The sequence below is a fragment of the Xiphophorus couchianus genome, chromosome 12 (assembly GCF_001444195.1).
Source record: "Xiphophorus couchianus chromosome 12, X_couchianus-1.0, whole genome shotgun sequence".
NCBI classification, from domain to species: Eukaryota; Metazoa; Chordata; class Actinopteri; order Cyprinodontiformes; family Poeciliidae; genus Xiphophorus; species Xiphophorus couchianus.
This window is the reverse complement of record NC_040239.1, coordinates 19,347,855-19,360,991: the sequence shown is the minus strand read 5'-3', so window position 1 is coordinate 19,360,991 and position 13,137 is coordinate 19,347,855. Positions and strand designations below refer to the sequence as shown.

Below are 13,137 nucleotides of genomic sequence, written 5' to 3'. Positions count from 1 at the left end.
ATCTTTCAAAAGAACATTTCATCTTTGAAAACCTTATTGTCATTTATCTGGTGAAGTGCATTATTTTTGCTGGATCTTTGTGTGGCTAACCAGTATTGTATATTTTTAAAACAATGGTGCCATTGACTGAACCCCTTCTTTGCTTTGATATATTTCATTGAGTGCCCGGCCGGTCAGGCATTGTTAATCTAACATTTTGGGTCAGCCTTCTTACTTGGAAAGATGTCAAGCTTTTTGTAAACATTTTAGACTAGACAAATACAAAGATGATTTCACAGTCTGTGTGAATATTTCTAAGGTCTATGGACCTCAAAGTTGAGTACACACTATAAATGTAGCTTAATTTACAAAAGCGAAAAGAAACTTGTGTAGGTAGGGCAAGAAAACTGACTCTAGCCTGAGGCCTACAGTCTCCTAATTCCAATCCTTGATGTATAACCACATGCCATCCTGAGGTGCATGAGGGAACCTGAAAGCCTCACTTGCAGAGTTTTGCATGGTGTTTCTCAAATGTCTGATTTAATAATGTGGTTCTGATAAACAGGTTTTTTATTAAGTATACCAACTCTGTTGCAATAAACAAGAAGTATTTTTTACTGACTTACAATCACATTATACACAGTGCTAGGTTTCCTTTTTCATAAATATTCTGCCCCTAGAAATATGACTGAATTTTTTTTTCATGAGCTAACTAAAATAGCTTTTCTTTTGATGGATGGATGGACGGATGGATGAATGAATGAATGAATGAATGAATGAATGAATGAATGAATGAATGAATACTAAGCCTGTATATTTGTGTAACACATACTGTGTCCTGCATCTGCCGTGTTTCTGCTTGTGAATATTGATGTAACGATTTGCAGTAGAACAAAATCCTATCTATCTATCTATCTATCTATCTATCTATCTATCTATCTATCTATCTATCTATCTATCTATCTATCTATCTATCTATCTATCTATCTATCTATCTATCTATCTATCTATCTATCTATCTATCTATCTATCTATCTATCTATCTATCTATCTATCTATCTATCTATAATTAGATTTTTTGGGGTGGAAACAATGATCCTTAAATTGTCTTTTTTCTGGTCTGAAGCTCAGAACTTGATGTGTTCCAAACTAATCAACATTATAATTTGTAAAAGAAACTTGTACAGATAGAACACCAGAATCTGCTCTTACTCGGTGACTCACTCCTCTCTTAGATCCAGCACAGGTGGCGTTCATTGACATATTTGTTTAGCATGGTTGTGTCTCTTTTTAATATGTTGTTTCTCTTTCATGTTGTTTTGCTATAGCAATATTTTTCCACTTAGAGCTTGTCTCCAGGTACAGTTAAAACTATTGTGTCCAGTTTGACACAGCATGCTTGTTACTTTGCTGGAGTTTCCGAGAGGGCAAAAGGCTCCATGTGCATCTACATATGTATGTCTCTGCATGCGTGTACCCTTCCTTCGTGTGTTTGTCCATGTGATTAACTGACCCAGGCATCCTGGATAGCTAGTGAAGCTTTCACAATCATGATGATGAGAGAGAACAATGGCTCAGTCAACTACGTCTGCTTTTCTGGGCTGAGCCATGCCCCGCTCTGTGTTTGTGTGTGTGCGTGTCTCCAGGACGTGAACTTGAACTTGAGACAGAGCAGCCAGACACCATCTGTGTACTAGGGGTAATGAATTCAGGGCATTCATGGCTGCAGTGCAGACCTAGGCCACCACCACCCATTGATAAGCAGATGACCCTTATAGTCTGAGTTAGCTCTTCATCACTAATAGAATTCAGCACAACCAGCTGGTAGGAGAGGGACTTTATTTTGGCTATTTTCCCACAGATGAACGTGTAGCTTTCATGCACATGTTTGCAGAAAGCATCCCCGTGCGCGTCGCTATCTTAGTTTGCATGCACGGAACCGGCTATGCTTTCATGTCGTCTTTGTCTCACTATGACTAACTTGTAGTAATTGGAAAAGCATTCATTTGCTCACCATACGTCTGATAAAACACCGAGTTGTTATTGTACCAACATAGCCATGCTGGCCTTTGATAATTGAAACCGCCGGCTCGGTATTTCCCCTGATAAAGGGTCATAAATGAACGAGGCATGAACCTTGAACAAACCGGGCACAATGTGAATTCCTGAAGGCCCTCCTACTATTTCTACACTCTCCTCTTTCAGCTCGAGCTTCTATCACAATCACTGCTGCGCATTCACACTCTCTCACACACACTCGCATGCATGCAGAAGCGGACGCATGCGCGCACACACAGTAAGGCTTTTCCCTCTGGTTGGTGTTGCCACAGCAACGGTAGGTGAGATCACCTTGCGCATGGCAGCATCGGTCCCTGCTGATGCGGGACAGGTTCCTGGTTTCCTGTGAGTGGTTGGGTGTTTGTTCTTGTGTGGAAACCCCGAATGTCACCCACCCCCATGTCTCTGAGGCTCATCGTGCACACGCATTATCATGCTCATGAAGTAAAAAACTTGTGCACTTGGTATTTGATTTACTTTACCTTTCCATGTTAGTTACCTATAAACCAGAGTGGTAAAGTATTTAAATATGCACAGACACCTAGAAGGTGTCATTTCCAATTGACAGTGCACTGATTAACCTATGCTCAGTACCCAGACGTCCAGCCATAAACTCCCAATAATCCAATGAGGAATGTCATGGCTCGGCCCTTTTTAATGACATCATGCATGGCCACTTGAGTGTCTTGTGGGGAGCAGCAGGCATGCTGGGTTATGCTGAACTGCATGGTTTTGCTCCATGCCTAACAGTGTGTTTATGTACATGTTCTAGATGTAATAATAAGCAGACAGTGTTTCAAAGTAACAGATTCATATTTAGGAAGATTTGTGTCATTATGGCATAATGGCAGTACTCTTGCATGAATTGAAATGTCTTCATGAACAACAGAAAAAGTGCACGATTAATATCTTAAACCTCTGACACTCTGAGCTCCAGTTGTTTTCTGTTGCAGATGCTTAAAAACCTCTGTTATTCACATAGAACTGTGTGGATTTGAATTTGAATATATGTGTATGTCTCTGTTGCATTGGATTAATTTCATAACATATTTCCGGTGTTAACTTTGAGCTATTTGCTTTTTGAAGTGCATTGTAATGTCAAAAAAGGAGAAAACATATTTTGTGTAAATATTTTGTGTAAATATACCTAAAATATTTTGCTTTGGTGACAGTCATAATGTGTAATTTGGGAGTAGATCTTACTTTAGCTTTCCCTGTTCCTAACCCTAAAAATGCTAAAAGTCTTCAACAACACAGCAGTTTTTCTTTATTCCTATTTAATTAAAAACAAAAAATTACAATTTTGCCAAAATAACCAGTCTTCCATCATGTATGTTTGCATGAGTACTGTATATAAATAGCTGCATAAATAACATGATATAGGATTATATGTGCAAGATAAATAACATTTATGCAACTGCAAATTCATGTTTGATTTAATGCAGTCTACTGTTTGCTAAATTAAATTTATCTCGGCATCTTACTTGTACTATATACTTTTAGCTTTATATCTGCATGATTATAGAGCATCATTGTGACAACAGCTGTGCATAACAAGGCTGCGTGCACAAATGCTATTTTTCGCTCCAAAACTACAAAGGTGGCTGTCAGCAGCTTGTGTTCCAGAGTATCTGTGCTTCTGCTTGGCTTTCGATTATGCAAGTGTCGGCACCACAGCATTAGAGGCGAATGAGTACACCGCATATGAAATGTGCCTCCTCCTTGAAGATGAAAGGGTGTAAATAATGTATTTTGTGTCACTGCATTATTCATCCGCAATTAATTGCAACAACCAGCCACATTTTTCGTGCTGTTCGTTTGACTAAATTTCATTGCTTTTAGGTGCTGTTTTCTATTGCCTGGAGGGCAGTAGGTAAATCTGTACTCAGGGATTGCCAAGGTGCCTGCCACTAAATAGAAATGGGAAGTATTCACTTTCATCCATCCATCCATCCATTTTCTGTTCACCCTTGTCCCTAATGGGGTCGGGAGGGTTGCTGGTGCCTATCTCCAGCTACGTTCCAGGCGGGAGGCGGGGTACACCCTGGACAGGTCGCCAGTCTGTCGCAGTATTCACTTTCATTTTTATCGTAATTAGGCTAAACAGTACAAGCTTAGTTTAGTCAACAACACGTTTTTTGGTTGATAAATACAGAACGCTTCTCTATTCACTGTCTGAGATATTTTCTTTTTTGTGTTATGCATAAAGCGGCCTGTTATGTATGGGAGGAGGGGCTTTGGAAACATTGAGAATGCATAAAGGCACATTTAGAACAGCCCATATTTCTGGTCTCTGTAAATCATGTTGTTCAGAGGCCCGCGTACAATCAGAGTAATGCGAATCATTTGAAAAATATATGCTGTGTGGCAATTAAATTATATAGCCGCTTGGACCAGGGAGCCAAGACCAGTGCATAGATAGAATAGTGAGGAGCCGTTGCTATGCTTGCATTAGCATCTGGCCCTTTTATGTAAATTTGATGAGAGAGGACTCATGCATATATGACAGGAGCTGGGGTATACTTGCCTAATATCCTTATTAGAGAGAGGCAAATTAAATATTTATTAGGGGGGTACCAAGGGTTAGAGAAGGGGAGGGGAGACAGAGTCAGACTTGTGTTGTCGTGAAGACCTGAGGTAGAGGAAAGGGTAAAAGGGAGGAGGAGATTGGCTTTCTGTATGAGTGTCTCTCTGCCTCAAGGTGCCACCATCTTAAGGCGTTTGGCAGTAGTGAGAGTGTGGGGAGGGTAGACCTAAAATGTCCGCTGGCACACACATGCACACGCATACACATTAGCGATTGCAATTTTTTTATTTATTTATTTTTTTTGCGTATTTAGGCAGAATCGAGGTCCCAAAGGCAATTTTATTTTAGTCACGGTCGCCAGAGTCTTGCATGCTAAGAATCACATTTGCATCCATTAAATCCTTTGATTACTATCACTGTGTACCAAATCAAGCTTTGTTTAGTTTTCTAACACTTGCCACTAATTGAACGATAATGCTGCCACGAACGATGTTAAATCTAAGCTGGTATTTTATTTATTAATATTTGGTTTTCTGTTTGTTGGTCTGACTTTTTTTTAATCTGAGCTGACAATTTATTGCCAGGTCCAATGGTAATGTCCAACGGCACCACCAAGGGGGTACCGAGAGTGGGTAATTTCCCCTCCTCAAATTTGTTGGCCCATCCCCAACCCCTTGAATTTCAGAAGCAAAAGAGTAAGCGTTGATAAATTGCAGTGCATATCTATATTCAAGTGCTCTATGTTTTGTCCGTCTAATTTACCCCCATATGAAGTTCATTTAGGCTCTGCTGCCAAATTATATAAGGTTCACATATTTACATCTGAAATCAGGAATTAAAGAATTTTTAAAGGAACATTACACAAAAAGCATGGTCTAATTTGTCAAATCAGCTGATTTTTGTTGTATACATAATTGAAAACAAATCAATAGCATATTATTTGTTTAGTTAAATAAAAAAACATTTATTGAAAATCTAAAACAAAAAATATATAATAAAAGTAACAACCACAACAACAACAACAACAACAATAATAATAATAATAATAATAATAATAATAATAATAATAATAATAATAATAATAATGATACAGCATCTAAAAATAATCCAATTTAAAGCCTTCAAAAATTCTAAGACGGATCTGGATTTTCTTTTTTTTTTTTTATTTAAAGTTCAAGTTTTCTCTCATCGCCACTATCCATTCCACATTGCAGCACACCTAAATAAAAATCCTGGCTTTTTGTATAGCTGGTGCCACCCCACAATTAATTACAAGCAGTTTCCTTCTGGTGTCCCCTAGCAGAGCCTCCTGGAAGAAACAAACAGAGATACACACACATGACCCATCAGTTTATTCCAGTTCTATAAGCCAAACATAAAAAACAGCTTTAATTTTAAAAAATAATAAAATTCTGAGATGTATTGTGTATTTATGTCATTTCTGCAAAAATGTTGTCAAATTGTGCAGATTTTACTTTTATTAAGCAGTTATTGTAAACTTAATATGCCACTGCAGCAAGAGAGAGAAGGACTGATTTTAAGTCTTTGATGCAAATTAAAATCTTCCCTAGTGTCATTCTTTACCTGTGTAACAAAAATCCAAAACACAAACTGTAGCTGACCTCTACCATCTGTTAATTTTCATTAATATGCTTAGGAGGGTTGGGCCTATAAACACATTGTTCAGTGAGATACAGACACAAAATGTGCTTTTTTTTTTGTTTTCCCATTTCAACTTTGGAATTTGTGCATGCCAATATTTATGGCCTGCATTACATTTATTGGCATGTGAATTTCTGTGGGTTACTTATTTATTTTTCTTATATTCTACAATTGTCAGAGCAGGCATGTGAAATTATCCCCTTCCTTGTACAGTTATCCTGTTGTCGGCCTTTTATTATGCGCGGATAGTCTATCGCCTCTCTGTTCCCTCTGATGAGTGGTACGGCCCGGCGTGCTGCTGAAGAATTGAGAATAATTAAACGGCTGTGAGTTTTAGCCCGGCGTCGGCTAATGGATTATTATCGAGAGGAAATGAAGCAGGCAGCATGGGGTGAGCCGGGTGGCAAAACAGTGCCTTCACTCTGGATAATGAAACACTGAAAGCTGCCTGGGGTATATAGAGAAGACACACCTTACCTATAAAGAAAGGAGACACTTTTCTTCTGTGCCTACTTCCTTTTGTCCTATAGGTATAAAGGAGTGACACACTCAGAGATACACACAATTGCAAGGGCATTGCAACATATGCAATGTTTATAAATCGGTGCAGCTAACGTTTGTAGGAAATTTTGATTACAACAACTTGTGCATTGGCACTATGTAATTCTAGAGAAACAATAACCATGGCACCCCCTGCCCCCTCACTATCTCCATATTTTCTCTCATCGCCACTATCCATCCCCCAACCCAGCCACCTTCCACATATATCCTAAGAGTGTGGCGCTAGGAAGAGATGGGTGCTAGAGGGAGATAGGATGAGACAAGCCACACAAGCCGCAAAGGGAACAAAGTGAAGGTAAAGGGGGAGGAGCGCTCTATCGTGTCCTAAACTGTGCCGTAGGGCTTGAAATACACATATGCACACTGATTTGGCACAAAACCACAAGGATGCTTTAAGATGTGTAAAACAATGCTCTATTCATATCCTGTGTGGCCAGTGATGCATTTTTGTACCAAGTGTGTGGTGAAATAAAATCCTGAAAACAAATCAACTAATTTAAACGACTCTTGTTGTGCTTTGTTATCGACTACAGACTTACATGACGCTGAGAATGTGTTTGTGCCAGTGTGGGTTTGCCCTGATGGATGTTAGCTGAGAGCTCTAATAAAACGTGGCACCTGTCAGTTTGATACTGACATATCAGAGGAGTCAGACAATCACCAGGGACAGAAAAGCAAACTGCATATGCTTTACATCTGTATATTTTTGCAGATTTTGAAAGATTAGGATAAATGTACCCTCTTTTAGATGTGAAGCAAAGCAATCTCAAATGTTATTTTAAGAGTACAAACCTTGTCATTTATTTTTATTGTTATTGGCATGTGACCAGGGTTTCACCTTAGTGTCTTCAACCAGTGGGGCATGGGTGAATGTCAACAGTTGCATCTAAAGTTAAATCAAAGTTTATTACTACACAAAAACTGAAGCAATATTCAACTCATTAAGTCAACAGTAAATCAATCAGTACAATCTAAACAATAGCAAGAAAATTTTATTTAATCTGGTCAACAAAAAATGCAAATGTAAAGCCACAATACCTTCCCTTTCAAATGAACATAGCTTATCAACTTTTTTTTAACCATCAAAGTAGACTTTTTTTGTTTTGCTTTTCGATTAAAGAAATTTGACTTAATAACTGTTTTTAGGATTTGAAGCAATACAAGAAATACAATTTTCCAAAGAGTGAATGGTTACATTTCAATAAACGTTGCCAGTGATCCAATGACAAGTGAGAGAACAGCAAAAATTGATTCCTTGTCCTTTTAGTGTCATTCTGTTGAAGATTTTCTATAACAATATTGCATCCAAATCTTGGTAAACCTAGTAAAATAAAAAGAAAGCCTTATATTATCTAAATAAAAACCTGTTTGGCACTCATCAGTTCTGGCCAAAGTTATTAAGGCCTAAGGAGCCACATGTGCTTAGGAGCTGCAGGTAGCTGACCCCTGGGATAGGAGGCAGAGTGGAAGTCACTTGTGTTGTGGTAGAAATACTGGAGAAGAGTTAGCTACAAAAGGCAACAGGGCATTTATCATAATTGTATGATAGTTTAGGAAGAAGTGATGCAGCTGTTCCCTTCCAGGTTGACTGTTAAACTTGTATTTGTGGAATATGTAAGTATTAAAACAAGCTTTGACATTCTCTTCAGGTTCTGCAGAAGTCCTGCGTTTAAATAGCTGATTTGAGGCAAAGTGTAAAGGTTGGGGAGATATTTGCACAAAGTTATTGAAAATTTGAATTTCTCAAAATAAACATAGTAGTTGCTGCTATCACTTTCTTCTTTAAATCTTTTTAGTGGAGACAAGTTAATTGTGATTTGCAATGGAGAAGCTGTTCAACTTTGTGTGTGTTTTGTTGCAGCAGTAATGGAGAAATGGAGCAACAGGCAGCTGCAGGATGCAGAAAGAGGAAGCAATCACAGAATCTCAGGAATTTTGATTGCCACTGGATCTGTATGAGGTAAGATGTGGTTGATGGCCAATATTAATATTTGTCTATTTGTGTTTTAGCATTTCTTAACTTGTAAGGCCTATTCCTTTCAACAAATACTACATTGGGTGGACATACTGCTCTTGGGCCTCGTAGGAAGAAGTGCTTTTTTGGCTAAGGAGTTAGGCTCAGGACTAAAGTGTGAATTGAGTTTAGTTTAGGATTAAGATTAAGCATGTAGCTACTGGTAATGAGTAAGTGTAAGTATTAGGCTATAGGGATGAATGGGAACTGAATGGAAGATAGAAAGACACAGTGTGTGTGCGTGTATGTGTGTGTGTCCTTTATGTGTACAATGTTAGGTCCCACCTTCAGACCTGCAGATTTACTTTTTCTTTTCCACTGAAATTATAAGTGGCATCTTACAACTAGAACACAAGCAAACAATATATTGAGCAGAAAAGCATTTGAAAGAAAAAAGATGCTAACTGTATGTTAGCAAAGCAGATTCTACTGCTTTGCTTATTTTAAATGTGACCTCTTGAGATAATCAAGTGCAGCAATGTGATTGGATAGAACCTACACACCTGGAAACAAATATATATACATATTATGAGTCCTAATAATCAAAAGTTTATTCTCTGTCAGTTCTAAAGAAATTAAAAATTACTGAGAAGAGAAAAAGTTATAGGCTGATGAGATGAAGTGGCACGTCAGCACCCCTGGGGTTTAGTGTACTGTAGTTTAACTGCCTTTAATTACTCCCAGTTCTCCTACACTTTTGGTGAACTTCTCAAAAGGTCCAATTAGAAGAGAAGGGAAGGTCACTGAGTAGAAATAGCCATCTAGTCGTTTCCACAGAGAAAATTCTGCAGAACATTCAGAACAAAGGCATTGGACTTGGCTGATTTTAAAGCTCATATTCAGTCGGAGTTGATATTGTCTTCAATAATCAGTTAAAAGCAGGAGCAAAGCTAGAACAGCAAAATGAACATTCAATTTCCAATCACTTTCACAGTCAGATAATTTAAAAGCTGAACTGTGCCAAACATGTTTTCTTTAAGAATCACATAAGTCAGATAAAATGCTAATTTGAAAAATATTATTTTTCCTTTCTGCTCAATATTTAGGTTCCATTTTTATTCTAAAGAGCTAAAGAGCAACATAAGGTGCTCAACACAGGACTTGATAGTCCTTTTATTCCAACCATTTTTTTTGGAAATGAATAGTTAATTCAATTTAGTGTTTTGGGGTTTAGTATTATTTTCATACTCCGTCTTTTGCGTAATTTTGCTAAGTTTTCTCCTCAGTTTCTTTAGTTAAGTTGAAAGATGCTTAAATATTGAATGTGATAACATAACATTTGATAATTTACTCATGGGCATTTTTAAACCCTCACTGTGTGTGGTTTTGATTGGGGATGAGGTTTCTAGTGCTCACCTGATTCTGTTTGCTTTGCACCAGCTTTTTGTGTCCCCCAAACCTTTTAAACAAGTACCAACTACAGCTATGATGAACCGGTTTGATCTCAGTTCCAGCTGAGTGCTGGAATAGGTTTTGTTAGCAATTGGAATCAGACTCAAAATTTTTCGAATGGCATGTTTTTAAATTTTAGAAATTAATTTTTGCTAAACCTAATTTCACACAAAAACCCCCAACAAAAAGTAGTACTAGAAAGTCAGACCTGTAATATAATAAAATAGCTCTCTGTCTCTAATCTTCCCACTTTTTATTTCTCACCCCTCACAGAGCTTAAGTTAGTTAGTTATTGTGTCACACAAAACCTCAGTTACAGCTGATATTTTCTGCTACATCTGTGAGTATAATTTTACACGCAGTTCCCAAACAGCTTTGGTCTTTTAATATGTTCAGATATTTTATTTCAAGTCTGCTGGTATTGATTAAAATTATGGTATATGCAAAACTTTGATGAACTTATTGTTTTAAAACAAATAAATTAAACTGGTTATATAAAACAATCCTTGCAGGTATACTGAATAATGTGAATAGTGTGATGTTGTAGTTAAGATATCTCCCCACGCCTTATCTCAATTACAAAAATTTTAATAATATAAACTGAGTGGGGATCAAACATTCACTGTCTGAGATGTTTACAGTGATAAAATGGCACTGAGCTGGCTCTGTGGTCGAAGAAAACCAACTGGATATTTTATTTAACCAGTTAAAAATAAGCTTAAAAGGTCCAACTATAAGCAGGAATAAAATCCTCAAGGCTTTCTGTGCATCAAACCTGCAGAAACCTTTGGCACTGTGACTCAGGGGACTCATTTAAATTACAAGGACAAGGCATGACGAACCATAACACACATAATAATAATCATTGTGATATTACTAAAGACCAAAAAGTCTGTTTTTTCATCAGATAAAGAGACAAAAAGTCACTAAGAACATATACGCTTTGTACAAATACACCTCCGTAAATTCTAATTGGCATTTACAGTACTTAAATCCTCACATTTTACCCAATTTTAAAAAATATAAATATAGTTTCCATTTACCAAAAACACATTTGATTTTATTTAGACATCTTTGTTTAATATAGAGTAACTTGGCGGCATCTGTTCTGTTTTTGTACACTTCAGGCTAGAATGAAATAATTTAAGGACCTCTGCATAGACTAGACCAGTGGTTCTCAAATGGGGGTACACGTACCCCTGCGGGTACGTGGAGGTACTGCAGGGGGTACGTGAAGCTTTTCAAAATATCTTTAAAAAATCAGTAGGCTCCTCATAATAAGTCTTGGGAAAAATTATTTTGTAAAAAGTTCGATAAAATATAAATGTGTGTTCATGCACTGAATTTTATATTCAGTATTTACAGGGTACTTACAGCACTGTACCTCTGTTTTATTCTAATAATGTTTTGCCCGTGTCAGGGGGTACTTGACTAAAAATATATTTTTAAGGGGGTACATCACTGAAAAAAGTTTGAGAACCACTGGACTAGACCATTAATACATTAAAAATCCTAAACCTGGTAAACTGTATTAGAATTTTAAGCAAACACCATAAGCTCCTTAAAAGCAGTTTACATCATTCTCTTATTCCAATTGATTATTTGGAAGGAGGGCACTTTGCTGGGCCCCCATAAAACTAGAAGAACTGAAAAATTTGCAAAGACTGCCCATACCTGGGGCCTGCCAGGGCTTTCTGACACCCTCACAGATGAGCTCACAGTGTCAAATATTACTAAGCACATACTTTCAAAATTTCTTACCTTTGGTACTTTATATCTGAATCAATAAGATGCATGTAAAGCAAACGTTGTTGAACATCTTGGTGATAAATTATCTGAAAGATATAAAAAAAACATTGCATGGGATAAAGCACACGCTCTCTAAGTCCCCAAGCGTCAGTGTGTTTTAGGCTCAGAGGGCATAAATATATGATTTTACATTATTTAGTTATGGATAAGCTTTTTGTTTGACAAGAACATCTTGCCCACCCACTGTGGCATGAGCTGAACCCAGAAATCAGGTCATCTCACCATCTTTGTGGAAATGCAAAGAAAAACAACTCATGGATTTATTTATCTCTCAAACTTTTTAAACCCCTTTTTATATGCCTACACATATTGCGCATACATATGCATACACACCATATTACGTAATAAATTTCACAACTGAAGGAATACAAAAGTATTTTCACTGTAAATTATTCTTTAGTCTGCTATGCCCAGTAATAAAACCATAAAAAACACAGAATGTTTACCTCAAAGTATAGCTTGCTCATAATACTTTTCTACATTTTACTGCGCTACAGTTGTAATCATCTATCAGACATGCTATTGGTGCTATGGCTGCTTAGTGTTACGGTACCGTCGGGAGTAAGTCTTTATAATGAGGCCCCCACGTTCTGAATATAAACCCTCAAACCTTCACAGAGGCTGGCCCCTCTGCCAGAAGTGCTAGCTAACAGAAATTAATAATGTCATCTGAATGTGTCTGTAGGATTAAGGTGAGCTGAAATATGCGTTAGATGCATGCACAGTGTCTGATCTGCAATGATAAAGCAATAAGTGAAAAGGAAAAGATGTAAATTTTTTTACTTGTATTGTGGAGGTAAATTAAAAGGCTTCTGTTTGATTAGATGATACAAGAGCAAACAATTTTAACCTGTAAAAAAAAAAAATCCAGAGGCACTTGAATGAAGAAAAGGTAAACTATTTAGAAAAATATTGCAAGATATGTGAACGGGTCTTTTGAGTGATTTAGTTTCCATCTGTAATTTTCCTATTTCCTGTTTGTCATATTTTCCATATTTTATGCTTGGAAGCAATGCTTTGCAACTTATTGCAGACACATATGCCGATAATACAATATGTCTTTTTCTTGTTCTACAATTCCACACCTAACTCAGCTCTTTTTGCATTTCATTTCACTATAATACCATAAATCAGT

At 37.2% G+C, this 13,137-nt stretch overlaps 1 long non-coding RNA gene across 2 annotated transcripts in view; it reads left to right on the top strand.

Moving 5' to 3' along the window:
* LOC114155147 (uncharacterized) overlaps nucleotides 1-13,137 on the top strand; it is a 41,229-nt gene that overhangs the window by 6,643 nt on the left and 21,449 nt on the right. For both annotated transcript variants that reach the window (XR_003597676.1, XR_003597675.1), the window contains one exon: nucleotides 8,649-8,747. This is a non-coding gene — a long non-coding RNA (uncharacterized LOC114155147). The remainder of the gene's footprint in view (nucleotides 1-8,648; nucleotides 8,748-13,137) is intronic.